A 5,861-nucleotide genomic window follows, 5' to 3' on the forward strand; every position below is an offset into this window, starting at 1 on the left:
ATAGGAAATTAGGAACTAGAAGAAATTAGGTAAATTAATTAACAACTTGTCATTTATTAATTAATTTACAAGAGGATGAATAATTAGCCAATTAAATAAAGATTTAATTGTAATGAGAAGACTTAGGATTAATAAATAATTTAATAATCCTAGAGGAAGAAAATGACAAATTAGGTTAAATGAATAAATCATAAAACCTTGGAAGATGAATTAGAAATGCAAGGATGACAATTAGGTCTTGATTGAAGATAATTAATGTCATGATTTTGAATTGATAAATGACCAATGTGATAAACGATTTGATTGAGAAATGCGCCAATTGACGAGGAACAATGACAAATTGATCCAAATTGACATAATTGAGACAGACAACGATCGATGACAAATCGGTCGCAAAATGACAAGATTGACAAAAGGACAAGAATCGATGACAAGATAGATAGAAAGATGACAAGATTGAAAATGACCACGATCGATGACAAATCGATCGCCAAAATGACAAAATCAAACATGACAACGATCGATGACAAATCGATCGTAAAACGACAAGATTGATAAACCGATCGCCAGATGATAAGATTGAAAAGAGGACAAAACCCTAATTAGGATTGACGATGTCCAAAATGATAAGATTGATGATAAGATTGATAAGAGAACAATGATTGATGACAAATCGATCGCAAGATTGATAGGAGGACAAAACCCTAATTAGGATTGACGATGTCCAAAATAATGGCAAATTAGCACGCACATTGATGCAATAGGATAAGATCGATCAAAATCATGACTGGATAATGTTGTCGACAAGACCAAATTTGAGGATGAGATGATTGAAGAATGCAGAAGAATGACTCAATGTTCGCAAATGATAAAGACCAAGTGCGTGACATAGGAGAAATGTTAATGTGACGCAAAAACCTAAAATGAAGCAATGCGCAAATGTTAAAGTATGACCTCGCAAGCATTTGACCATTTTTAGGTGTCTACATTTTTCCCCTCTTTGAGACAATGCGATTTTGAGCGTTGTTTCAAAGAACAATAATGAAAATGCCCCAGACAATGACAATGACATATGCATGCCCCCTCGAGGAATTGGCCGGAATCATGCAGGAAAGGGGCCAATTGATCGATAAAAATGATAGGATCGAATGGACTAACAATCGAATATCGGATGCATGAAGGACAAGAAATTTAAGGTGCACAAGACCGTGACCAACATAAGATGGAGAGGATGCACGTCCATCTATGCAATGACAAAGAGCTATAAATGAGACCAAGAGGGTGAAAATTGCTCATTTGCACTAGCTAAAGAGGAGGATTTGTTGCTCTGGACAAGGACACATGCAGAGAGATGGAAAACATTCCCATGGCGGATCACCTTGGAGAACATGTACACACATTCAGATGACCGAGGATGCAGTAGCAGCGGTATGTATCTCGAAAACCCATGTTGTGAATTTCATGAATTTTGATGGCTTACGGGACAGTGCGGGGCCCACAGGGAATGAAAAAGATGACTTTTGCGCTTGTGTCATCTAGTTCTGCGCTTGTGTTAAGTGTTCTACGCTTGTGTAGGAAGACACAGGTGTAGGTCACCTAACACAGGCGCAGGTTACAAGACACAAGCGCAAGTGTGCATAAATGACCCAATTTTAACTCAAAACTGCATGCAAATGACCTGAGAAGGGGGGACAAGGGTGGGATAGGTCAATGTAGGTGAAAAACACCCTTATTGGACATGAAAATGAGGAAATGTAACCCATAGGAGAAAACCCTAAAACTGACAAAATGATGCCCCGATTGTGATGCAGAGTCGACAGTATCCGTTGATCACACGGGAGAATCGACCTGACTGTTTCATGCTACGACATAGACTCAGGAACACAGAGAGAGACACATTAGCAGGACTGGGGATATATTACATCACATACATGCCCAAGATTAGGGCAAACATAGGATTGCTTACTGCATTGGCAGAGCGATGGCACTCGGAGACTTCCTCATTCCATTTGGTGACTGGCGAGGCGACGGTGACTCTAGAGGATGTATGGCACATCCTCCGCATTCCGATACATGGGGAGATGATAGAGTATGACCCAGTGACAGGGAGAGATGCGTTGTGTAGGCTATTTGAGTGCAACACAGATGATCTGGACATTGTCGAGAGGGAGATCGGTTGGGAGAGCATGGTTGTCGAGTATGACCGACGATATGTGGTGATAGCAGTTGTGATAGCATGTCTTCTAGCAGGTGACAGACGAGGTCATGGATTCCCTATTGGCTGGGGAAGGGTACTAGAGCGGATGGCGACAGAGGGGACAGTGTATTCATGGGGACCATGTGTACTTTCTATGTTGTATTTCCAGTTGCATCAGATAGCATATCAGGGAGTTCAGACTCTGAGCTGTGGAGTCACATTGCTTCAGGTATGGGCATTCGAGCACATTGCCATATGTCGACCAATTACAGAGAGATAGATTGTACCACACCGACCATATGTGTATAGCTATGGGGGAGCACTGAGACAGGGTCCTTTTGGATACATACTATATTGGCGACATGAGCTAGACAGACTGACAGAGTTCATATGGAGGCCATATAGAGATTGCCCCGGATGGTCAGATGATCATGAGGAGCTACCATATTGCAGGTAGGGGAGGTACCTGATTGGGCGACCAGTGAACTGCCAGAGAGTGATTGAGATGTACCTACCAAAGAGGGTCAGGCGACAGTTTGGAGAGACACAGGATGTACCTAGGAGGATGGCATGCTTTGCCTAATCTCACAGAGAGATGAGTCAGTGGGGGAGTATGATTCAGCCACACATAGCATATACCGACTTTGCACAGTTACAGTAGAGACAGTGGGAGTGGTGGTCAGATGTGGTAGATGCTAGGATGACAGAGGAGTATGAGACATGGTTTGCATGACGATGGCCAGTGCCTTTGACTGATCCTGATATTCCAGTACCGAGGAGACAGGAGGACTTCCCACTCACAGGAGAGGAGGGAGATGATGAGGACGAGGAGGATGACGAGGATGATGATGATGACAGGAGAGATGATGGTGGGGAGGATGATGATGATGAGGGTGATGAGGATGATGGGGACGGAGATGATGGAGATGATGGTGGTGAGGACGATGATGAGCCAGACTTAGCTGATCAGGAGACATTGCAGGATATTCCTCTAGAGCCGGAGACAGCTAGGACAGAGGAGATGGATACATGCAGGGCTACCATAGCGAGTCAGTAGGATCATATTGCGACATTGGAGAGACAACATGAGCAGTTCAGAGCGGAGATAGCCAGACTCACAGAGGCTCGAGATACAGCCATAGCTCAAGCACAATGAGAGTCACTGAGTTCATTGGGTCGATTAGGGATGCCAGTGCATGGGAGATGGTACAGATGCTGGTAGAGACCGGAGAGGAGAGACTGTATTGGAGGACACTATATGAGAGTGGAGTTCCACCAGAGCAGAGAGTACCTTCATATCGGGCACGATCGAGGACAGAGAGCAAGTCATGCTCTCGGAGGTCATTGAGCAGCATGGGGGTGAGTGGACCTATGAGACCACCACAGCCAGGACCAGGAGGGACATCATCTGCGAGACATGGCAGGGATGAGGAGGATAGAGGGAGCACCCAGTGACAGAGGTACGTACTCCTTATGACAGACAATGGACATTATGTAGCTTGATATTATGTAGTCAGCTTGCGGGCCATACTTAGGACAGACAGTCTGATTTTGTACTCCGATATTATTATGATATATGATATTATATGCATCGATATGATGGGATGCAATGTGTTATGATTGATGTTATTTTGCTATGTATGGATGACTTATGTACTTATTTATGTACCATTGTGGAACATGTATGGATGTATTTTTTTTATGTGTTTTTGATGCATTTATAATATGAAATGGATAAATGTTTGATGTAATATGCAATGGAATGCAAATGTACTAACCAAATGGATGCAGGACGCAATATGTATGTTTGGAGATCGGAGCATTAGACCGAACTAACTATCCAGACTGACGGAAGAAATGTTAGTAAGAAAAAATGAGATAGAGGACGGTTAGAGACGAAGAAAAACTTGCTTTTAGTGATGCACTTTGTAGGTGAGAACCTTTATTTTTATGTAGCAAAATGGATGCGTAGCATCATGGCATGGAAGGCCAGAGCTGAAATGCAACCCTTTTTGCAAAAGACAGACACAACATAGACAAGCAACAATCACAATCAAAAGAAGAAAGGGACCATGAGCCATCCTGGTCACTCTAAATCACTCAATGACATCATCGAGCAACATAGGAACATGATCGAAGCCAAAGATAAATCAATAAAAAGATAAGACACAAAAATTCAAGCAAATCAGACAAACATCTTGATCTTCATTGTCAAAAGTTGAAAGTGCTGATAGGACGATCATGTTGTCTAGTTTCAGGACATGTGGTACCCTGTGTAAGACAGGATACAGTCTGGTTTCGAGTATACCACACCCTGTATAAGACCCATGATAGTAGGAACAAGGACAAATGATTTTGATACTGATATGCGATTGATATGACAATTTGGATCAGTTTGAATGTTTGATTTGATTGAAAAGTTCATCTTGTTTAAGCATGATTTTATTAAAGCACAGTGTGAAATGGATTGATTGCAAGTGTCGTTGGATGAATGCTCAGTGATTTGTCGATGCATAAAGGGAATACTTTATTGCAAACTTCGTGTTTTTGTGAGTTTTATAAAAAAAATTTCTTTGTTTTTTCAGGACTTTATATGATTTTTATGAATTTTTTCAGGACATTATTCGATTTTTATGAATTTTTTTAGGACATTTTTCAATTTTTTTAGGATTTTGCATTTTTCAGGACATTTTTCAATTTTTTATGACTTTTTTTCAGGACATTATGTGATTTTTATGACTTTTTTCAGGACATTTTTCAATTTTTTACGATCTTTTTTCAGGACTTTTTTCAATTTTTAAGACTTTTTTTAGGACTTTATTCAATTTTAAATGCTCCAGTGATTGATCATGACGAGGGGAAGGCACCCAATGCGCACTGGAAAGACACATAGACTAGGACCAAAACATATGTGCAAGAAACTGGAGTAGGCAAGATAGTGATGCTAACCAATAACAGGCCTGGAATAGAACATTGGGTCGAGACAAAGATAGGCATGATAAACCGGCCGAGAGAAAGCATATCTAGAAGTCATGATAGATGACGAAGCAAAAATCTCATTACTCATGGCACCTGATTGCCAGGTTTTCACCATGGTACTTGCCCAAAGCGCCTGTTTGCTAGGTTTTCACTAGAGGGCGAATCATTTTTTGCTCTTTACTTTTTTCTGCTTTTTTCATTTTTTCACTTTTTTTGTATTTTTTTGCTTTTTTGATTTTTTTGTATTTTTTCAGGATCATATTTGAAGAAGCATCTGACAGAAAACTATGCCCAGTATTTGCAAAGATGCATGCTATTGATAGGATCAGACAGAGGTTCACCTTCTGGAGTCGCAAGTTGATATGCCCCCAAGCCATAGGCTGCAGTTACTATGAAAGGCCCAACCCAATTAGGTTCAATCTTGCCTTTGATGATGTCAGTAGACTGTGCATTCTTGGGATTTGCCTTTAAAACCAGGTCTCCCACTTCGAAGTGTCGCCCTTTGACCTTCTTATTATAAGAGCGACGGAGACAGTTTTGGTATGCTTGCAAATGTGTCAGAGCTGTCTGACGTTTCTCATCTAACATCTCAAGCTGATGCAGCCGAGAGACTCTGTGTGTCTCATCATCAATCAAGTGTTGCAAAGAAACTCGCAGGGAAGGAATCTCCACTTCCAAGGGTAAA

This window comes from Cryptomeria japonica, chromosome 5, assembly GCF_030272615.1.
Source record: "Cryptomeria japonica chromosome 5, Sugi_1.0, whole genome shotgun sequence".
In the NCBI taxonomy this organism is placed as follows: domain Eukaryota; kingdom Viridiplantae; phylum Streptophyta; class Pinopsida; order Cupressales; family Cupressaceae; genus Cryptomeria; species Cryptomeria japonica.